Genomic DNA, 24,749 nt, shown 5'->3' on the forward strand with positions numbered 1-24,749 from the left:
TGATTTTTGACTATATTATCTCTGATAGACGTCGTTCTCATTTAGGTTATAGCGGGTCTATCTTCCCTCTTCACTCCTATTGTGGGGTCTTGTTTTAACAAGTGCCAGTGTCTATGAAAGATTTTTCTTCTTTGATTGTGTGCAGTGTTGAAAGTAGTAATGAATTTGCAGGGCTCAGTCTGATTACTAGATGTATCTACTGTGAATATCCCTGTCTTCCGTGATTCCGGAGTGGAATGTGTATTGAATGGCAGGTCAGTCCTTGATTTAGTTCTAACTTGGTTTTTGGCTTAGTCCAGATAATCTCATCATAACCTCTTGCTCTTAATCTCACAGTCATCTCTTTTTCAGTTGCTGTATAAGTTTCTTGGGTGCTGCAGATTCTTTTAGCTCTTAGTAATTCCTCGTAGGGAATACTTTAAGAGCACCTGGGTGTGAAGTGGTGGTGTGTAAGGTTGAGTTACCTGAGGTGGCTTTTCTATAAATTTGAGTTGTAATTCTTTCCCCAAGCAATTCCAACCTTATATCCAGAAAGTCAATGCATTCATTACTGATACAATAGGTAAAGGACAAATTGAGATCGTTCACATTGATTGCCTTCACAAATTCCTCTACTGATGCTGTATCTCCTCTCCATAGTATGAAGAGGTCATCAATGTACCTCAGCCAAATAACAATGTTTGGTGACCAGTCGTATGTTTCTGTGTTATGTAGCACCTGCTCCTCCCACCAGCCCATTTGTAGATTCGCTTAGCTGGGGGCGAAGCAGGTGCCCTGTACCTGTCGAAAGATATAATTGTTGAATAGAAACACATTGCTATTTAGACACCACTCAGTCATACCAACAAACATCTCATTATGTCTCAGATGTTGTAAAGGTCTTGTTTTCAAAAAGTGACGTATACCATTCATACCATCTTTGTAATGTATGCTGGTATACAGTGAGTTTACGTCCAGACAAACCATCTGAAAGTCTGGTTCCCACTGTATATCAAAGATGTGTCTCAAGAAATCAGTACTGTCCTGTATATTTGAGGGTATAGCGCATACATAGGATTGTAAGAAGTAATCTATGTATTTTCATATATTTTTTTAGAAAACTCCCGATCACTGATATAATAGACCTGCCAGGGGGACAGACATTGTCTCTGTGTACCTTTGGTAGAAGGTACAGAATTGGCAATCGTGGATGTTTGACATGTAGAAAGTCAAATTCTTCTTTACCTATCAGGTCATTCTCTCGCCAGCCTTTCCGATCTTCAAAAAATGCTTCCCTCAACCCCTCATATTCTCTTTTGGTGATCTTACAGTAACAGTGTTGGTCATTTAGTTGACTGTAAGCTTCCTGTAAATACATGTCTCTTGGCCAGATCACTATGTTGCCTCCTTTATCGGAGGCACGTAGCACACATTTATTATTTTTGGACCATTTAGTCAGTTCTTTATCCAGTTTTTGTCTGAAATCTGTTTCTGCCCTTTGGCCTTGACTACTCTGTTGTCTAAGTTTTTGCAAATAATTCATTACACTCTCATTTAAAGGCATCTAAGCTGTCATGAGGCATGGGAGGGTTAAAGAGGGATTTTGGTTTAAAGGGGCGAACACTTCTTTCACTGCTATAACAATCTGAGGGTACCCTAGTCCCGTTCTATCCTACCTGTTCACTTGTACCTTCTTGGTCTAGATCAATCAAATCATTCAACAGATCTGCATCAGCAACTGTTAACACATTTTGACCAGAAGATAACGTACAATCTATACTGGGTTTGTGCTTGCCCTTAAAGAACTTCCTTACTTTTAACTTTCTTGTGAACATATCAGGTCAATGGGGCTTTGAACATAATCAAATAGATGTATTTAAACAATACGAAAGACCCAATCGAGTATCTGTTTGTCTTCATTAGTTAGAGTCTCATTCGATATATTGATTACCATATTAGAGTCCACTATTTCTTGGTGTGGTTCCTTGTCAGTACTCCCAAAGCGCTTCCATTGTCTTTTTCCTTGGCATCTGCCTCCTCTTCCTCTTTTTCCTCCCCTTTGGGTTTGTGGTTTGTGATTTGTCAGTCTGCCCAACCTTAAAATTCGAAATTTATCATAAACTGATGTTGTGGGTCCACTTTTGTCTGTGACGGAGTCACCAACCCTATAACTGAACTTAAATAACTTAGGGTGTTGTCTTGTCTTTTACGATTGCTGACTTCTAGTATTTCTCGTCTGATAGTATCAAATTTCCTCGAACGTTTAAATCCATCCGTGCTCATAATTGATCCGATCACGCTGAAATGTATGTGCTTTCCTTTCTGTGATGATTATTTCCTAGTTTTTTATCCTTATTTTGACTTATTTTTCGAATTTCGCTATTTTTCTTTATCTTCCAATCCATGTAGTTATTCTCTAAGTTCTTTAATATTTTGTATGAAATTCCCTTTGTCAATTGCTGCATATTTTACAAGCAGGGTGATCATCCTCTGAGAACTCTCTGCATTCAACTCTGCCCATTGTTTAATGAAGTCGGGATGGGAATTTTGATATGTGGGAGTAATCATGATTCTAAACTCCCTTGGCACCTTGCCAACTTCTAGGTATTTTTTTTAGTGATTGTACTTCCCACCATTAAGATATTTCGGTTTTGATGAGTCTCTCCAATTTGGTGGTGATCGATTGGAACGATGTAGCATCTGCACCAGTCTTCGATGTTGACGCTGATGCCTCTCCTCCACTAGTATTGGACTCGCTGATAAGCCCTTCGGCTAGTTTGAACCTTATTTCTATTTCCTCTTCTGACATGATGGAAATCTGTTAGCAACTACAGCAACCAGGATACAGTTCAATGGCAGCCCATACAGCACTTCAGGGCGCTGAAATTTAAAGCAAGAAATGCCTCCGACTCCCGCCTCTGAATGTAACATACGCAGTATTTCGTGCGTCTGAGCGAGATCTCTCTGGATCCCTCGCAGGGCACTCACCTTCGTGTCTTCATAGGGCAGGGGGCACTTCGCGTTGTGGTTACACCATTCCCAAACTTCACGTAAGGCGTCGTGCAGCACGATCGTCGGGGGTGCTGAGAAACGCCAGGCTTGTAATAAATGCAGGAAACTTCCGACCCACAAAATCCACCAGGGAGGAACGGCACTCAGCAGGGCTTGCATTGCTCAAGATGTAGCGCGAAACGTTTGTCACAACGCTGATGCATAGTCACCGGGCAACTAATAAACAGGAAGTAAGTGAACATAGAAGAAGGAATGTTTACACAAATGCATTGAATGTTCAGCTTACAATTATTGCCATCTTATAACATCAGATCAGACAAAATAAATAAATATACAATTGATTGCAGTGAGTGAGCAAAGCAAAGCAAAATCAAATAAAGTTAAATTAAGTGAATACACATTATATTGAGTTACCCTCAAATTTCATACAATGCAAAAGCAATTTGTTCTTTGAACAGTATTCTCTTCGGCATACTGGTTTCGGAATGCCAAGCATTTCTATGGTTATTCTAATAATGTGATTGTTGTAACATGGTTATACATTTGGCTGTTGTGATTACATGTTCAATATATAATATATTAACAATTTTGAACTATCTGAGGAAGGTGGAAGCCAAAACGCTGTAGTGGAAATATATTTTCTTTCTTTGGTGAGTCCATCTGTTTGCGTCGCTTCTTGTGTGTGTGTGTGTGTGTATTCATATATTTGTGTTATATATTAACTGCAAATGTCACAACTTTGAAATGTACAAATGAAGATGACATGGTGAAGGAACCCAAACCAGATTAAAAACTAAATAATTTAAATTTAAATAAAGAAATCACCTTCCTTCCGGACTTTACACAGGCGGTCGAAAGACAACGACGATCGTTCCTGGCAGTCAAGAAAAGGCTGAGAGATAACAACCTGAAATACGCGATGTTGTCCCCAGCCCGACTACGAGTGGAGGCCGAGTGCAAAACCAGATTCTTTGACTTTCCAGAGGCGGCCGCTGAATGGTTGGATAGCTGGCGAGATGCTGGGGAGTACAACTCACATAGACACTAGACGGTACAGTAATATCCCATGGCACATGAGCTGATCCTACAGCTCTGGCACTCAACCGACTCCTGTTGATTATTTACTGCTGGGAACAAAGGATAGCAGAGGGACTGCTGAGATAGACAATGACTTGAGGGCTCCTGCTACGTCTCCATACTTGTAATGAGCCGGCCCTGCCCAGGGTATCTACATGTTTCCGTAGATGAGAGAGGGAGGGAAGGACGTGTGGACATATTTATACACTTAGTTAAATATGGGGCGACAGGCACTCTGCATCAATAAATTATGGGCAGTTCAGAGTGCAGGGTAGCAAGGAGGGGGCAGTTGGGTGGGGTTATTGCATTGTGGAAGAGGTGTGGCGCAGCAGCCAGGGTGCCTGACCTCGGACTATAGGGTTCACGGTTCGATCCCCGGCGCCAGGTATGCCCAGCACCATGTGGCTCTGGGCAATAGCTCGCTTAATCTTCCCGAGGGCCCCCAGCACCGGGACACCACTAGGGAGGTAGCTGTGCACTTTAAAAATACTTGTATTTCATTGTTGTTTGTTTATATTGAATCAACACGATATCACTGATCTGGTACCGGGTAAAGTTGGTGACACGTAAGTCCTAATGACCACACAATGGAACAAAAGTTTCAAGCTAATGAGGTGGAACGTTAATGGTCTGGGGGTTAAGGTCAAGAGATGTGTAGTGCTGCAATATATCAGGCGCCATGCCCCCGATGTAGTACTGCTCCAAGAAACGCGCTTGGTGGGAAATACATGTAAGGCTCTTATTAGATGGGGTTACAAGCTGGTAGCACATTCTGGCTTCACCACTGACTCGAGGGGAACGAGGATATTGTTGCGGAACTCCTTTCCGATGATGGTGAAGTCCACATGGGTTGATGCAAGTGGGAGTACATAGGCATCACAGGACAATGGGAAGGAAATGCGCTAACCCTAATGTCGGTGTACGTGCAGCCTGCCCTCCAGGAGCTCACATTCAAGGATTTGTGCTCCATTCTACTGTTGGTACCGGACGGACTCTTGGTGGTGGGAGGGGATCTCAACTCGGTGGTTTCCGGCACACTAGACAGACACCCCCCCACCCCGAGACCTTATCCCCTCCAAGTGCTGGCTGCCCGACTTCTTGGAAACTCTGGGGCTGATATTTATTTATTTATTTATTAAGCAATTTGTATTGCGCAGACTAAACCCGAAGGTATCTTGTCACCCTGACACCGTCCAACACACTTAACACTCAGGCGCTCACGTCAGTCGTGGTTCGACTATCTACTGATCCCTCTGACCCAACTACACACATTCAAGAAGTTAGGCACATGGCGCGGGGTATCTCGGATCACTCCCCAGTGTGGGCCCAATTGGTAATTGGGCAGCATAGAGTGGGAATGGTGGCCCCCATTAACCCCTGGCACCTCTGTAACCCGGTGGTTTGCAAAGCACTACATGTAGCAATGGAGCATTACTTTCAAGACAATGACGGATCGGTATGCTCACACCAGGCATTGTGGGAAGTGTTCAAAACAGTGATAAGGGGACAAGCACTGTCCCAAATATCGGGAGTGAGGAAAGAGACAGCGAAGAAGGAAGCTATTAAGCGTGGGCGGAAAATCCGTTCCGCTCACAGATTTTGGGGATTTTCGGTAAATTCGCAATCCGCGAACGCTCGCGAATTTACCGAAAATCCGCAAATTCGCACGCAGCGGATTTTTTTCTTCTTGGTGATACAATTTGCGGCGCGCGGTGTTCACTTACCGTCATTCAGCGTTTGCCGAGTTGTTTTTCTCGATATTTTGCGAGTGCTGCGCCATTTTGGATCTTGCTGCGAGATCCTGCGGGAGTTTGGCGACTGCGATTACGTCATCGCGCTCGCCACCTTGCACAGCGAGAGTTTGTCAACGCGAGTACGCCGTGATCACGTATCGCGGGAGTTCGCAATCGCGAACCCGTACATGCGGCGGGCAGCAACAATCTCGCACTCGCGAAAATACAAAATTTGCAATTCTGCACAAGAAATCCACCAGCAAGCAGCATAAACCTTCTGAAAATGATGATTTTTATCAGAATAACTCCTCAAGTTGACATTTGCCTGCATTTGTTTTTGCAAGGAGTCAATTTTTTTGGGGGGGGGGGGTTGGGAGGAAGGAAGTGCCCCTCAGTCTCCAACTTCCTGTTCCTGTCCAGCAGGCTCCTCCCAGTGCTTTCTTCATGTGCTGGTCACATTCATTCAGATTCTTCACCTGGAAGGATTACTTTTTGTGGATGCTGCTGGATATTTGGATTTGAGGCCTTTTTGACTTTCTTTGGATTACTTTTGGATTAGAAATTTCACAAGTAAGTTTCTTTGGGGCATTACAGTTGCTGCAACTACAATTTTGTAATTTTCGATTTTTGGGCTGTTGTTGGGGCCTTTTGCCCAGGGGTACTCAGTGGTGGGTAGACTGAGTCTTTCTGTGGGGTCTCTTTAATAAAAACATCATTGAGGGCCTGGATGGCTTGGGATTGTGCTGATTTTTCTGTGATTTTCGTTTTTTTGGGCTGTTGTGGCCTTTTCACCAGGGGTAGTGAGTGGTGCATGTGCCTAGTCTTTCTGTGGGGCGTCTTGAATTTAAACATCATGGAGGGCCTGGATGGCATAGGATTGTGCTGACTTTTCTATGTTTTTCGATTTTTTGGGGTGTACATGGGGACAGGCTGTGGAATTTTAGTTTACGAACTGAACATCATCTGTGCCAGCTTGTCACCCATGTACAACGTGCACGACAACCATTTTAGGTATCATGGTCTCCCTGTCCACGATCGATTGCCAGCGCGCCCCTCTGACCCAGCAGGCATCCTCCGCGCACCCTGGCTCCCCCTCCCTCCCTCTCATGAGCATGACCCTGTCCTTGGGAGTCACGCCTGCGCCTGACCAGCATCTCCTTTCCTCCCATGAATGCCCTTCTGTTGGTAAACCTTCCCTCCGCGCTCGATTGTCCACGCGGCATGAATACCACTCCTTTGATGACCCCTTCCCCCGTGTCCAGCTGTCCACACAGGTCCGAGGCCATCGCCTAAGCCGGGAGATATCATTTACTGCCCCTTATTGTATGAAGTCACACTTCTTCAAAGGACCCTCTATTGACCAAGACCTCCCCACCCCCCCGGGATATGATCAGGCGCACACATCCTAAGAATCGGCAGAACACTCAGCTGCGCGATGACCCCTTCCTCTTATCAGCAGGTTGAGGATCTCTATTGTAGGGGCATGTGGGGTGGGATTGACACGAGGATTACGGGGATGTCTTTTTCCTTGTTGTTCACAATGATCTGATTGTAATAAAGGAAGATCACATGCCATAAAACAGTGTATAAGAGGCCAGGCCTCCGAGAGGCTGTTAGAGCACCTCAAGACGATACCTTGTTGTCTGATCTGATGTGTTCTGCTCCGTCGGAATAAAACTTCTGTTTCCTGCCTTCTGGTCTCCGGCGCCTGCCTCATTGCTTGGTAATTTGAATGGTACAAGGGCGGTTAGCGCCGGGCACATCTTGAAAAAGGTCTTAGCCCTACCTTTTTCCACAATTGGCGTCCCAAAGCGTGGGGCCCATCAGCGACACGTGGATCCAGTGGGAGAGGTCCCGACGACAGAGTGAACGACTGCAACGATCGGGAGAGCTTGTGTCCGATAGACCCTCGTCTGACAGCCGATCATCCGACCTTCACTAGTTCCGAACAGACCTCTCTCGAGTGATCTACGGTCCTGACTGGGAACCATCAGGAGTGCCACAAAGATCACGAAGAAGAGAGGACGATCAGGCGCTGGATTCAGAAGACAGGAAACCGTCCATGCGGTCCGGGTAAGGTCGTGTAGACACGACAAACTGAGAAAAAGATTGTTTGGTTTGGATAATACTAGTATTACGCTTTGTTGAACCCTCTGGAGATTCACCGTCTGCAAACGGAGAAAATAACAGGCTCTCTCTTTGCAAGCAGTGAAGGATAGGTAACGCAGACTTTTGTCCCCATTGTAATCCGTCGTGCCTATCTTCCTCCCCCACTGTTGTCCCGAACTGTCGTTCGTGGATTATTGTCTGGAGATTCTTTGTCTGCAAACAGGGAAGAACAAGGTCTCTCTTTGCAGGTAGAGAAAGGGTGGGTAACGCAAACTTTTCGTACCCACTTATTCTCCCCACTGATTGTTTGATTGACCGAACACTGATTGTTCGGTATTGGTTCTTTTGAGGTATTCACCGCCGGCAAACAACGGAGAATAGAAATATTCTGTCTAGTCTTTGCCCGCCGTGATAAGATAGGTAGTGCAGACCTTTGTCCCCGTTGTAACCCGTCATGCCTATCTTCTCCCCACTGATTGGTAGCCTGTACAGCCCGGACCGCTTATTAGAGATGAACCATCCGGCTCCACTGGAGGGCACCCCTAATAAGGACATGTTCACTAAGCATGGATTAGTCGCTATAGCTTATACTAAGCTATGGCATAAATATACAACGAAGAACCCCGAAAGTCAGTGGCCACTGATAGGTTCCTTCGATGAAAACAAAATAAAAACATTGGAAATAGCGCTCCAGAAAAACAAGACCACGCCCACTATGCTCGATAGTATAGGCATGTGGCGCAAAGAAACGGAACAACGAAAGAAAAGAGAAGAAGCAAAAATAGGGAAAGAATTACGAAAGGCAGCCCACCTAGCCGCTAAGCAACTAGAAGAAGAAATAAAAGAAAGAAAGGAAGCCGCACAAAACCAAGAATTAGGGTCGACAGGTCAATGTCCTGTTAGGACCCCCTCTGCGCTCTACCCTGAATTGCCCTCCAAACAGCGGGCGAACGATGAGTTACTACTAGGTCCCCCAATCATCTACATGCCCCCTCCATATGCCCCTGCCAACAAAACTTGCAAGCCCCGAGTGCGAGCGAAAGTGACCTTAGTGCTAGTGCACCGGCCCTCACGGCCTCCGCACCAGCCACATTAACAACATCGTCAGACGACCCTGAGGCTAGCAAACAACCACCAGCCAGACCAAATAGGTTGAGCAAAGATGAGCGGGATGGGATCGACAAAATAGCAAAGACATTAGTAGAACGAAGGGAGAGCGAAGAATACACAATGAGCATATATAATTCACATGCCGACAGCCACAGACGGCATTTCATTTTGCGATTCAGCTACCACATCCTGAACGCATATGAAGATAGGTATCAAAGTAAGGGCCCCGCTAAACTAACAACGCTGTATAGGAAGATTGATGTTGGAGATGGGACTGAATGTGAGGCGACGGAGCTCTTCATGCAGATGCTTGAGGTCCTCCGCCACCTCACGGAACAAAAACCAGAAGCCAAGGTTACAGACCCTGAGACGACCTCAGTAGAAGTAGCCAATACTATGATGCCCATCAGAGAGGCGGCCCCTTATTGGATCCCGCCACGTGGCCTGGGAACAAGCGACGATATTAATCACGCAGACGCAAAAGGGAGAGTTGTGTATAATTGGGTTTACCAACCATGGGACCGACAAGATATCCTAACCTTTAAACAAACTCTGCCCGATTTGAGAAAGAACCCGACAGCATTCTATACCGAATTAGGCACAGCCTTGGGTTCAACGATAATGACTTTAGCGGACATTGACTTGTTCTTCGGGTTGTGCCTGCCAGCTGACGTGTGGAAGCAAATCCGGAAGGCTGATCACACGGATCTGTTTGGACATACCTGGGACCAACTCGGTAAACTAGATAGACAGCGAGAGCCAGGAAGGAAACCAGTAAAGGACATACTGGAACTCCCAGACAAACCAGTTCAGAAGTTAAAGACACTGATCCCAGAAAGAAAGGTAGACTGGTCGATAGTCACGGCCTGTCGACAGAAACCCCAGGAAGATGTGTCAGAATACTTCTCCCGATTCGAGACAGTGTTCTCCGACTACAGTGGCCAAGACATGACCACCGCAACCGGACAGCACCTGTTTGTACAAAATTATGTAAAGGGCCTAACACAAGAGGTCTCCCAAAAACTACAGACGAGTGAGAGTAGTTGGGGGGCCTTCAAACCCGCAGCTATCCTTCAGATGGCTCAGTATTACGAGCACCAAAAGAATGAGAATGATAGGGCGTCCGAGAAAAAGAAGAAAGATTTAAAAGAAAGGGTAATGATAGCCCAGATACAAGGTATAGCGATAGGACGGGAACACCAAAGGGGGAACTACCAATCGACCACCCCCAGAAATCTACCTCCTAAAGATCACTCCCCAACACCACACACTGGACGTAGAGACATTAGCAATGACCAATGCGCTTTCTGCAAAGGATTCGGCCAGTGGAAATCCGAGTGTCCGGTTCTGCTAGAGATGAATAGAAATAGGGACCCCAGGGATGTGGCAGGTGGACAAAGAAACAAAGGACAAGGACGAGGGCACGCAAACGACACCAACAACGAAAGATCAGGGAGATTGAACACATTTGACCGCCCCCGACAGAACCAATATCAACTATCTGATGGTGAGAATGCCCCCGATTTTGCATAGGACTGCCAGGGGCAAGGGAGGGATCCAGTCGAGCTCTGTGTTGACCAGCAAGGTCCTTATGTCACCGCTAAGGTCCTGGGTACAGAGTCTCCATTTTTGGTAGACACTGGGGCGACACGTAGTGTGTTATCGAAACGACTGATTCCAAGGGCACCCTTGTCTGGCTCACACATTACATCGATAGGTTTCGATGGGACGCCCTCCACTAACCCCCTGTCCGTACCTATCACCTTTGACCTAGAAAGCAACACCACTGACACAACATTTCTGCTCTCCTCCAACTCCCCCGACGCCATTATGGGCATTGACTTACTGAAACATTTTCGAGCTACCATTAGGTGCTCCCCAGATGGAATCCGAGTCATCCTGTACGACAATCCAGGCATGCCTAGATCCTGCCCCTCACGACACATGTGCTCCATAACTGACGCTGACCTGTCCTTGCTTGACACCCTGCCTCCGTACCTGTGGGCCAAAAATGACTCTGATGTGGGACGAATGATGATTGACCCTATTCATATAACTGTAAGACAGGACGCTATGCTCCCGAAACTCCCACAATATCGGATATCCCCAGAGGGCGAGAAGGCACTGGTAGCGATCATTCAGTCTCTGGTAGATGCAGGAGTGGTTGAAGAAGTGGTTAGCAACATCTGCAACAGCCCAATCCTACCTATTGTTAAGAAGCAAGGCGAAGGAGATGAGAAAGCATACCGCTTCATCATTGACCTGCGAGAAATTAACAAAGTGGTTGTACCCCAATACCCTGTTGTCTCCGATATCACCACCATTCTGACCCTCATCCCGTGCACTGCCACCACCTTCACTGTTATCGACCTTAAGAATGCGTTTTTCTCTATCCCCATCCATCCAGACAGCCGTTATCTCTTCGGCTTCACTTTAAAATCCCGCTCGTACCGATTCTGTAGAGCTCCCCAGGGGTACACTGAAAGCCCCAGCATTTACAGCCAGGCCCTCAAAAGACAGCTGGATGCCTTCCAGCTACCAGATGGAGTGGTGTTGATCCAATATGTCGATGATATCCTTTTGGCGGCCGACACCACCCCACTTGCAATCACAGCCACTGTCCAACTCCTACATTTCCTTGCAGAGAATGGCCATAAAGTTTCCAAAAAGAAATTACAGTTCTGCCAGCCACAAGTGACATACTTAGGCCATCTCCTGTCCAAAGAAGGGAGGAAACTCACGCCCGACCGAATCCAAACGATCCTAGACACCCCCGTCCCAAAAACACAAAAGCAAGTCCGCTCTTTGGTTGGCCTAACCTCTTTTTGCAGACAGTGGTTACCTAATTTCAGTCTCATTGTAAAGCCCTTACTTGCCCTGCTGGCCAAAGATGTCCCCTCCCCGCTCCCTTGGACCCCCGAGTGTCAAACGTCCTTTTGTGAATTACGAAATGCACTCTGTTCAGCACCCGTCCTAGGAACCCCGGATTACTCCAAACCCTTCTCCCTCTTCACCCACGAAAGGGAGGAGTGTGCACTGTCTGTCCTGACTCAATCAATTGGTCCAAAGCAGCGCCCTTGTGCCTACTTCTCCGCCACTCTTGATCCTGTAGCCAGAGCTTTGCCTGCTTGCCTTCGAGCAGTAGCTGCCGCTGCTGTCTCTATCCGTCAGAGCGAGGGAATCGTACTTTCGAACTCCCTCACTGTGCTAGTACCCCATGCTGTCGACACCCTCCTGAACCAAACCAAGACTCAACACCTGACTAGCGCACGACTGACAGGGTACGAACTGACGCTACTTGCACCCCACATCACACTAAAGAGATGCACGACTTTGAATCCTGCCACATTGTTGCCCTTGCCTGAAAATGACCCCGACGTTCCTCCCATACACGACTGTGTGACCCTCACGGACGAACAAACTAGGAGTAGAGTTGACCTCCGAGATACTGCTTTCACTGACCCCGATGGAGAGCTATGGGTAGACGGCTCATGCATCAAACTCCCAGATGGCACCACTTCAGCTGCCTATGCAGTCACGACAGCCCGAACAGTAGTTGAGACAGCCTGCATCACACAACGATCTGCCCAGGCAGCTGAACTGATAGCCCTCACACGAGCATGCATCATAGCCACGGGGACCACTGCGAACGTATATACAGACAGCCAGTATGCCTTCGGGGTGGTTCACCATTTTGGACTCCTGTGGAGGGAGAGGGGATTCCTGACGTCCCACGGCACCCCTATCCTCCACGGAGATCTAGTCTCCGCCCTGATTGAAGCAGTTCTCCTCCCCAAACGATTAGCGGTGATCAAATGTCAGGCACACAAGAGGGTGACAGACTTAGTCGGACAAGGGAATGCATTGGCCGACATCACTGCACGAACCACAGCTGAAAATAGGGCGGTGACACGCATGTATGTGACCAGGTCACAAGCAGAGAAATGGAGTGACGCAAGGGTAATGATCAGAGACATCCAGTCGGCCAGCACCCCTCACGAACTGACTAAGTGGGCAGGGGTGGGTTTGAAGGACGAAGAGGGCTGCTGGCGAACGAAGGATGCAAACAAATGGTTGCTGCCCGACTCATATCTGATCCCCATACTGACGATGGCACATTCCCCCGCACACATAGGATCTGCACCCATGATCGAACTCATTTCCAAAGTCTGGCACAACGACAAAATCCCCGACTCAGCCAGACGCCTAGTTCAGCAGTGCCTTATCTGTCTGCAACACAACCCCGGGAAAGGAACTGTGGTACCCCGGGGAGGGTTTGGGATCCCCAATCACCCCTTTGAGGTCCTACAGATGGACTACATCCAACTAGAGAGATGCCAAAGCTTGAAGTATGTACTAGTCATCGTATGAGCCTTCAGCAAATGGGTAGAGGCCTATCCAACCCGTGACAACACTGCCATGACTACTGCCAAAGTACTACTGAAAGAATTCTTCCCTCGCTATGGCCTTTGTAGAATTTTATGGAGCGACAATGGCCCCCACTTCATAGCTGAGGTTATCCAATTAATCTTAAAGGGGTTGGGGGTGAAGCAAAGGTTTCATGCGGTCTTCCACCCCCAATCCGCCGGCCTGGTGGAACGCCATAACGCCACACTGAAGCTGAAATTGTCAAAAATAGTGGCCACCACTGGACTTAAATGGCCGGATGCCCTCCCACTGGCATTGTTATCGATGCGCTCCACTCCCACCAAACACCATTTGACCCCCTATGAGGTTGTATTCGGGCGACCGATGAACCTCTGGACTGCTCCCAAACCATCCTCCATTCATGACGTCCCGGACGTCCTACTATCTGATTATTTGTGCAAATTAACTAAAACGTTGTCTGTCATTCATCAACAGGTGCAGCAGGCCATCCCCGATGCTTCCAGGGGCCCCGGCCACGACATCCAGCCGGGAGATTTCGTGCTAATACGAAATTTCCAGCGGACCAAGAGTCTGGAACCCCGGTGGACGGGCCCCTGGCAAGTGCTGATTACCACACGGACGGCGCTTCGAGTGGAGGGGAAGAGGCACTGGCTGCACGCGCATCACTGCCGGAAGGTCTCTGCAAACTTGGCCACGACAGAAAACGTCAACACCCAAGAAGAGCTCCTGAACAAAGACCGACCGACATTGAACTGTTATCCCGATACTGAGGCACTCGAACTTGCAAAATTCTCTGATCCCACTGTGCCATCCAGAGAAGGGTATTTCCTGCGTCGAAAGGAGGGAGCTTCGGCTAAGTAGGCCACGGACTAAGTTAAATCTCAGAACGGTGACCTCAGCACAACCAAGGGTTGCCGGGAGAGAAGCTAAACGAAGTCTGTGGTTCTGCCCGCTACCGAGCCCCTTGAAGGTGATGGAAGCGCCAGATAAGAAGATGATGGAAGCGCCAGATAAGAAGATGATGGAAGCAACAGGAAATACCCACTATAGAAACCCAAAGACTGACAATTTGCACAAATCAAAGACAATCGCCCTCTTTATTGTCTTCCTCTTCTGCCTCCTCCTCATGACCTCCTTCTGGATTCTGGAGGAAAGCACACCGGCTCATGAGGCATTGCTACCTACTGCACAACCAACACCCCTGAAAGAGCATCACCTAGTCTCTCTGTCGCCTCAGCTGCGAGAAAGGCGCAGGGAATTCTGGAACAATTCTTTCGTGCAACTGTTGCACCAACACAACCTTGCTGCAAATGCTACGAACTGCTGGATCTGCGGGTTGCTCCCGCATGCCACTGGACACTCCATCCCCTTCATCCCTTCTCCTTTCTCAGTTCACGGCTCTTGCCTCGCCTGGTTGATCCTCATGCAAGAGAGCCACAAGGACAACGCCACCTCCAGCCAGACAGTGTCGCACTTCTACTCTGGTTTCTGGCTGAACAAAACCGGAAAGACTTCTGCTGGCCTGTGTCCTGCGCTCACGGGCGCCACCTTCCTTAAAGACATTCCAGCCAAAGAACGTGTCGAAGTACAGGTGCTCCACAATCCAGCTAGATCCACCTTCTCTCATCTGCAAAAACAAACCACCGCCACTCTGACTGTGGCTCTGTCTGTTATCAATGCTACAGGTCTTGTGTGTCTCGAAGGCCAGGGATCACAGCCGGTGGGTCGCAGCTCCTGCCGAATCATTAGAACATTGGACTCAGCCGACCCCCCTTCCTTTGTTGCTTCTCCAAACATGTACTTTGTGTGTGGCACCAAAGCTTACACCTGGCTCCCGAAAGGTTGGAAGGGTGTCTGTTACATTGCCTTCGTTCTTCCGCCCACGTATGTAGCCCCTGCCAACCATCACCGGCAGAGGCGTGCAGATGACATTGGACAAGCCGACTCCACTGGAGCACAGTTCCTAGATGCAGCAAAGGGACTTGTTCCTCTGTGGGGCCCAATGGCAAACAGCCGCGCTATCCGACACCTGACCCAGGCAGTAGAAACAACGATCAACATCACGGCTGGCATCCTCGCTAACAACACGGCTGAGCTTCAAGCGGTCCGCCTTGTGACACTTCAAAACCGCCTTGTCCTAGACGTGGTCCTAGCCGACCGAGGAGGAGCTTGCCGCATCATCGGATCTAGCTGCTGCACCTACGTGCCTGACAACTCGCCTTCAGTCTACAAGGCAATTGAGCACCTCCACAGACTTTCCTCGGAGGTTCACCAAGAACAAGAAGGATGGTCGCTTGGAAGCTGGTTTTGGGACACTTTGAAGGGCTGGGGTTGGAAGTTGTTTTCCTTCATACTGATACCTGTTGTGATATTATGTGGGTGTTGTTTAGGTATTCAATGTCTACCCTCCTTGTGCAGCCTCGTTTCTAACTGTATGTGCCCAAAGACTTTGGACTTCCGAACTGAGCACATGAGTCCCCTCTACGAAGTAGAAATACGTGGCCTTATGGGGATAAATCCGAACTGACAAGTTGGCGAGACATGTTAAAAGGGAGGACTGTGGAATTTTAGTTTACGAACTGAACATCATCTGCGCCAGCTTGTCACCCATGTACAACGTGCACGACAACCATTTTAGGTATCATGGTCTCCCTGTCCACGATCGATTGCCAGCGCGCCCCTCTGACCCAGCAGGCATCCTCCGCGCACCCTGGCTCCCCCTCCCTCCCTCTCATGAGCATGACCCTGTACTTGGGAGTCACGCCTGCGCCTGACCAGCATCTCCTTTCCTCCCATGAATGCCCTTCTGTTGGTAAACCTTCCCTCCGCGCTCGATTGTCCACGCGGCATGAATACCACTCCTTTGATGACCCCTTCCCCCGTGTCCAGCTGTCCACACAGGTTCGAGGCCATCGCCTAAGCCGGGAGATATCATTTACTGCCCCTTATTGTATGAAGTCACACTTCTTCAAAGGACCCTCTATTGACCAAGACCTCCCCACCCCCCCGGGATATGATCAGGCGCACACATCCTAAGAATCGGCAGAACACTCAACTGCGCGATGACCCCTTCCTCTTATCAGCAGGTTGAGGATCTCTATTGTAGGGGCATGTGGGGTGGGATTGACTCGAGGATTACGGGGATGTCTTTTTCCTTGTTGTTCACAATGATCTGATTGTAATAAAGGAAGGTCACATGCCATAAAACAGTGTATAAGAGGCCAGGCCTCCGAGAGGCTGTTAGAGCACCTCGAGACGATACCTTGTTGTCTGATCTGATGTGTTCTGCTCCGTCGGAATAAAACTTCTGTTTCCTGCCTTCTGGTCTCCGGCGCCTGCCTCATTGCTTGGTAATTTGAATGGTACAAGGGCGGTTAGCGCCGGGCACATCTTGAAAAAGGTCTTAGCCCTACCTTTTTCCACAAGGCCATGTGGGTGGGGGCCATTTTGAGTGCTGCTACAGGCCCTGGCCATGTGCTGGGAGGGAGGGGGCCATTTTGAATGCAGGCAGTGTTCTTAGGTCTGCAACCATTTTGCCTAGCTTTCAACCTTTATGCCCAGGGGTACTGAGTGGTCCATAGGCCTAGTCTTTCTGTGGGGTGTCTTGAATTTAAACATCATGGAGGGCTTGGGATTGTGCTGATTTTTCTGTGATTTTAGTTTTTTGGGGCTGTTGTTGTGGCCTTTTCACCAGGGGTAGTGAGTGGTGCATGTGCCTAGTCTTTCTGTGGGGTGTCTTGAATTTAAACATCATGGAGAGCCTGGATGGCATGGGATTCTGTTGATTTTTCTGTGTTTTTTGATTTTTTGGGGTGTTCATGGGGACAGGCCATGTGGGTGGGGGCCATTTTGAGTGCTGCTACAGGCCCTGGCCATGTGCTGGGAGGGAGGGGGTCATTTTGAATGCAGGCAGTGTTCTTAGGTCTGCAACCATTTTGCCTAGCTTTCAACCTTTATGCCCAGGGGTAGGCCTAGTCTTTCTGTGGGGTGTCTTGAATTTAAACATCATGGAGGGCTTGGGATTGTGCAGATGTTTCTGTGATTTTCATTTTTTTGGGCTGTTGTTGTGGCCTTTTCACCAGGGGTAGTGAGTGGTGCATGTGCCTAGTCTCTCTGTGTGGTGTCTTGAATTTAAACATCATGGAGGGCCTGGATGGCATGGGATTGTGCTGATTTTTCTGTGTTTTTTCGATTTTTTGGGGTGTTCATGGGGACAAGCTATGTGGTTGGGGGCCATTTTGAGTGCTTCTACAGGCCCTGGCCATGTGCTGGGAGGGAGGGGACCATTTTGAATGCAGGCAGTGTTCTTAGGTCTGCAACAATTTTGCCTAGCTTTCAACCTTTATGCCCAGGGGTACTGAGTGGTGCATAGGCCTACTCTTTCTGTGGGGTGTCTTGAATTTAAACATCATGGAGGGCTTGGGATTGTGCTGATTTTTCTGTGATTTTCGTTTTTTTGGGCTGTTGTTGTGGCCTTTTCACCAGGGGTAGTGAGTGGTGCATGTGCCTAGTCTTTCTGTGGAGTGTCTTGAATTTAAACATCATGGAGGGCCTGGATGGCATGGGATTGTGCTGATTTTTCTGTGTTTTTTCGATTTTTTGGGGTGTTCATGGAGACAGGCAATGTGGGTGGGGGCCATTTTGAGTGCTGCTACAGGCCCTGGCCATGTGCTGGGAGGGAGGGAGGGGGCCATTTTGAATACAGGCAGTGTTCTTTGGTCTGCAACCATTTTGCCTAACTTTCAACCTTTATGCCCAGGGGTACTGAGTGGTGCATAGGCCTAGTCTTTCTGTGGGGTGTCTTGAATTTAAACATCATGGAGGGCTTGGGATTGTGCTGATTTTTCTGTGATTTTTCGTTTTCTTGGGCTGTTGTTGTGGCCTTTTCACCAGGGGAAGTGAGTGGTGCATGTGCCTAGTCTTTCTGTGGGGTGTCTTGAATTTAAACATCATGGAGGGCATGGGATTGTGCTGATTTTTCTGTGTTTTTTCGATTTTTTGGGGGTGTATAACTGAACTGATGTTCCTCTGTCTTCCATTGCTTTTAGGTGCACAAGACTCATGAGAACCACCAGTGCCAGGAAGAAGTCCTGCAGCGGTGTGTGTGTGTGCAGCATAACGTCACGCGACGTCACGTCTGGCCACAGACAACTCTGCAACTCGTGCAACTGCGGCCTGCTGTTCTGACCTGATCTGAAGAAGATGGCCCCCAAAAAAGTTCCCTGTAGCTCCTCTAGCAAGAAAGTTGCCAGTAAGGAGCAGAAGAAGCAAGTTACCAAGGAGACCGGTGTGCCGCCCGCCACGTTTTTTGGGAGTAAAAAAAAAAGTATGCCTGCAGCAGCAGCGGGATCTGCTGGGGACCAAGCTGGGAGCAGCACCCCCGCTCCATTGGGCTCAGTGCCACCACCACCACCACGCCAACTTAAGTCCAAGCCCTTGAGTGCTGCAGAGGCACTTCGTCTAGTTGTTCAATCACCATCGACCAGTGATGTTGGCTCATCGCAAGAAAGTAGCAAGAAAGTAGCAGCAATGTCCCTGAATCAACACAGCCGCAACAACAACTACATGTGCAAGTACAAGCCCAAGTACATGTGGAAGGAGAGGCAGCGCAAGGAGATGCGCAAGCAGAGGTGCATGGAGGGTCACAAGTGCCCACAATAGTTGTTCCTCCCGAAGTAGGGGCACATCAGGAAATCGACAATCAAGGCGAGGTATCATTTGAGGAAGCCACTCCTCCTGATGATCATTCATTGTCTTCCACACCCCTAGCAAGGAAGAGATCAAGGGTGAGGTCTACATCTTCTTCAAGCACACCTCCTTCTGATGATACGGATCACAATTGGAACCAGCACCACTGCCGTCTGAGAGTGAGGCACACCATGATCTGACAAAGGTACTTAAGCGTAAAAGGAAGGTCGTCGAAAAACTCATAGTTATGGAGTGTGATGAGGCTCAACAAGAAGTGGCGGATACTGCTGCTGATGAAGGCTCTCACTACGACGACCCAGTCATCGTAAAGGTCACTGCAGCCCCAGCGCGCATGCAGCAAACAGACATTTTGACCCTAGCCCAAGAAGCTGCTGAGTGTGATGATGTTGTCGACGAGGAGGCAATGGAAGAAACACCACAATCATTGGAGTTAACTAGTACACCAACATCTACCGCTTCCATATTTCTTACTCGCCAGAAGGGACCTCCATCCACCTCGACCTCAATTAGTGGTGGTGAAAGTGCAAAACGTACTGAAGTTCGGCAATCCACATCCTCCACTTCATCTGGCATTAGCAGCAGGGTCACCACCACCGGTATCGCCGCCTCCTCCGGCCCCCAAAGACATTTCAAGTCAGCAGTTTGGGACTTCTTTAGTGTTTGCCCAAAAAAGGAAAACCTTGCCATTTGTAGCATTTGTAAGTTTGCAGTTAGTCGTGGTAAGTTTGGTTCCAACTATGGTACCGGAGGCCAGAGAGGTCATCTTGAAAGAAAGCACGCTGTCAAATTGTTTGCGCACCTACAGGCGATCAAGGAAGCCCGAATTCCACGTAATGAAAACGTTGATGTTTCATCTGATGATGACGAGGAGGAAGAAGACGTGTCAAACACTTCACTTACACCCAGTACCCCTGTCAGCAGCACACGCCATGTGAGCCACACTAAGAGTGTGGGAGAGAGTGAGACACCAATGCGAAAAAGTTCATCAGCGAGCGTAACTGGGTCGTAGAAATCATCATCATCATCCCGTAAATGCCTGGTCCAGGGCAACATTAAAAAGATGTTGTTTACAGAAGTGCAATATGAACGCAAACACCCACTGACGCGTCTGTATAACACTAAGCTGGCTAAAATGCTAGCTCTGGACCTTCTCCCTTTTTCTTTTGTAGAAGGGGTTGTTTTTCTAGAGTTAGTGGCAGCGCTCTGCCCTAAATGGAAGGTTCCTAGCCGGTTCTATTTTGCCCGAGTTGCGGTTCCAGCACTACATGAAGATGTGCTGGGGCAGCTTTGCAGAAGAATGCTGTTCACACTATAAATCTGACAACAGACATGAGGACCAGTGGCGCAGGCGCTGATTACATGTGCATCACTGCACACTGGGTCTCTTTTTCAGGGGTTAAAGCAAAGCTAAACGCAGGTGTTGACCCGGACCAAGTTTTTAAAGCTGCTCGGAAAACATGCAACACTAGCCATGTTTGGCTTGGAGAAACGTCACACAGCACAAAACATTTTGGATGAGTTTAACACAAAGGTCCTTCACTGGCTGTCCCCAAAAAAACGCCAGATTGGTTATGTTTCCACGGATAATGGTGCCAATGTAGTTAAGGCCATGGAGCTGGGTCACTATTTCAGAGTGCCGTGTTTGGCGCACTGTATAAACCTGGTTGTTAAAAAATTCTTGAGTGATAAAGACAGTCCAGCGTAAGAGGTAGTGGACACCTGCCGAAAAATGTGCAACCATTTCAGCCATTCTTTTAAGGCCCGGAAGCATCTGAGGAGCCAGCTACATGAACGTCGAATGCCAGTGAAAGCACTCATCCAGGAGGTGGCAACACGTTGGAACTCAACCTTCTACATGCTTGAGCGTCTGTATGAGCAGTATACAGTACTCGATCACTATTTCTTAAAACAGGGTACAGCTCACAAGGACCTGAGGATGGATGCGGCACAATGGGAGCTAGTTAAAAGCCTGACAGACATGCTTCGTCCTTTTGAGTTCTTCACGCGTGCAGTCAGCAAGGAGGACTGTAATTTGCGAAAAGCTATCCCATTGTTGTACATGCTGGAGCACCAACTGAAGGCGGTGTCTTCTGTGTTTCAAAAAAATGAAAAAAACCAAGACCCTTTTGTTTTGGTGGAGAAATTATTAGAGCGCCTACAAGGTGATGAACGTCTTAAAATGATCCACTCAGAACAGCATTACATTTGTGCTACTATTCTGGATCAACGCTACAAAAAGGCGCTGGCAGGCCGAGCATTCTTTCCTTTTTGCTGAGGAAGATGTTACAAAGTACAAACGTTGGCTAGCCTTGTCAGCCAAGAAGTTTGAAAGAGAACGGCAGCTCATTGAAGGAAAAGGCAGTACATCAGCATCAGCAGGCCATCCCCAGTCAAAACAATCCACTTCTGCACCTGTGGCTGTGGCACAAGTGACCTCTCAGCCGTTAAAGACACCGGCAACCGGATCATCTGCACCAGACACAACAGTAACATTGGATGCTGAAGAGGATTGGCTAACTCTGCTTGGGTTTGGTTCTCAAAAGGTCACAGCAACAGCTAAGCAAAGTGGAGGAACCTTGGAGGAGGACCTTGAGTCGATGGTGCAGGACTATCTGAATGACTCAACAGAGGTCTATGATAATGCTGACCCATTGGCGTATTGGCTTGGGAAAAAAGAATTGTGGCCACAGCTCTCCAACCTGGCTTTAAACTACTTGTCTTGCCCATTCTGAACGTGTTTTCAGTGCTGCTGGTGGCATTGTAACTCCCAAACGGAGCCGCCTCTCGCCCAAAAATTTGGAGAGGTTAACAATGATCAAGATGAATCAGCACCTCATACCACCAGATTACAAAGTACGAGAAAGCACGCCGGATGAAGATGAGGTGGACAGCAACGTAGATGAGGGAATTTCTTCTCTGTTAGGTGACACTGAGCTCACCCTGCCTGAATTCGCAGAGTATGATTACGAAGCCTTATTCTTATTCCTGGACCCTGACACCGAACCCTGAAAATGAGACAATGAATCAATAACTTTCTTTTTCGTCCTTATTCACTTTTATTCCTGTGTGTCTGTCTTTCTTTGTTGTGCACAGTTAATATAATTCAAACTTTAATCACCTAATCACAAAAACAAGCCCATCAGCAGAACTATCTTCACTTGTTTGCTTATTGATTTGAAGGTGCCGCAGTCTGCATTCCTCAGGTTCACAAGTTCAGAAGAACATGCTGCTCTATCCTCCTCCTCCAGACTCCTATTTCCATCAAAGCAGAGGGCTGGATTACGCCCAATGAAGAAAGACTCAGCACTTGTGGGGGTGTTCTACTTCTTTGCGTGTGAGTTGACGGCTCTGGGGCCATTGCTGGGAAGCTCTAATACCCGATAAAAGTGGTTTGGACCAAATCGGAGGCGGAATTTTTTTTGTGTTTTTGCTGACTTGCTTGCCTTTGAGGTGCTCTTTGGGGGGGGTTCCGGGTGTTTGTGGTGAGTTTTGGGGTCTGGGAGCACTGCTGGCTAATGATACTTTAGTTTGTCCCCACCGAGACCAGGAAGACCGTCACCCAGGCCCTCGTCACCAGCCGACTGGACTACGGCAACGCCCTCTACGCCGGTACCACCGCCAAGCTCCAGAAGAGACTCCAGCGGATCCAGAACGCCTCAGCCAGACTCATCCTCGACATCCCACGAACCAGCCACATCACCGGACACCTGAGAGACCTTCACTGGCTCCCCGTCAACAAAAGAATCACCTTCCGCCTCCTCACCCACGCACACAAAGCCCTACACGACCAAGGCCCGAGCTACCTCAACAGCCGGATCAACTTCTACGCTCCCAAACGCCACCTCCGATCAGCCAACCACGCCCTCGCCGCCGTCCCCCGCATCCGAAGAGCGACTACAGGAGGAAGGTCCTTCTCCTACCTGGCCGCCAAGACCTGGAACTCCCTCCCTCCCGACCTGCGCCTGACCCAAGACCACCTCTCCTTCAGGACGAAGCTGAAGACCTGGCTGTTCGAGCAGTAGCGGCACCCCCCTCCCCCCCCCCCCCCCAGCGCCTTGAGACCCTACGGGTATGTAGCGCGCTCTATAAGTGTCACTGATTGATTGATTGATTTGCAAGAGGTTTGAAGCAAATCCATGGTGGCAGAGGGGAGTTAGGGCCTAGCTGCAGAGCGCGCGCGGAGTGATTTTGGAAATTGGCAAGAAAATGACTAAGTCCCCATTTTTGTACTTTTGCTTTTTGGCTGTTTGGGGGTCTTCTACTAGTTTTCTCCTGGGTTGACGGCTCTGGGGCCATTGCTGGGAAGCTCTAATACCGGATAAAAGTGGTTTGGACCAAATCGGAGGCGGAATTTTTTTTGTGTTTTTGCTGACTTGCTTGCCTTTGAGGTGCTCTTTGGGGGGGTTCCGGGTGTTTGTGGGTGAGTTTTGGGGTCCGGGAGCACTGCTGGGACAGTCTAATCTTGATTGCATTTGCTTTTCAGGAAATCCGTGGTGGAAAACGGGAGTTATGGCCTAACTGCACAGCGCGTTTGGACCGAAGGCCGAGAAATATTGTAAGTATGAGATTTTCCTTTTTGGCTGTTTGTGGGTGTTGTGCTTTTTGGCGGGTGAGTTGGCGGGTCTTGGGGCATTCCTGGGAAGGTCTAATACCGGAAAGAAGTGGTTGGGACAAAATCCATAAGGAAAAGCCTTTTGGCACTTTTTTTTTTTGTAACTTAGGGTTCGTTAGGGTTAGCCCTAGCAGCAGGATTGCATGTGTTTCAGGGTGTTCTAGATTTTTGCAACTGAGTTCTGGGGTCTTAGAGCACTCGTGAGAATGTGTAATTTTTGTTGCAAGTCATTTGAAGAAAATCCATGGTGGGAAAGGGGGGATTTGGCATAGTTAACAAAAGCCTTTGCCACTATTCTTAACTTAGGGCTCGTAAGGGTTAGCAGTATTTCTATTGCATGTGTTTGGGTGGGGGGGTTTTCGAGTCTTGGAGCAATGCTGGCTATGGATACTTTTGCTTGCTTGCAAGTGGTTTGAATACAATCCACAGTGGGTAAGGGGGTATTTGGGCCTACTTTTACTTTCAAAGTACGTTTTGTCACCAGTTTTCTGCTAGGCCTCGTTTTTTGAGATCTGATTGGGGGTCTTCTACATTTTTGCGACTGGCTTTAGTAAGGGTCTGGGTGGGAGCACTGCTGGGAAGGTCTAATTTTGTTCTAAAACACAGTTTACAGTACACCTAGCTTGAGGGGAAAGATCCGCTAAATTAATTTGCCCAAACTTATTTATCCTTCACAAGGTGACTCAGACAGAGAACGCACTTTCAAAAATATTGTACTGTCTATTAGGAAAATCAAAGTGTGGCACTACACAGCGTACATACCTTATATTTATTTATCAGTGGTGTTGTAATATTATATCACTTCCTGTTTTTCGTTCAATAATTACAGGCCGGGTTTCAGTCTGTGCAATGTTGAAAAAAGGATGGAGCCAGGCTTCACATTAGCGAGCCGCAATTCAGCATCCACCAGGCAGGCAGTGGACAGGGTGTCTTCTGGTCACGAACATTGATGGACGAAGCGTCAGCTGGAATGGAGAAGTGCCGCTAATAAGAGGAATTGTTTGCTGCATGCAACTTAC

The sequence above is a fragment of the Lissotriton vulgaris genome, chromosome 9 (genome assembly GCF_964263255.1).
Source record: "Lissotriton vulgaris chromosome 9, aLisVul1.2, whole genome shotgun sequence".
In the NCBI taxonomy this organism is placed as follows: Eukaryota; Metazoa; Chordata; class Amphibia; order Caudata; family Salamandridae; genus Lissotriton; species Lissotriton vulgaris.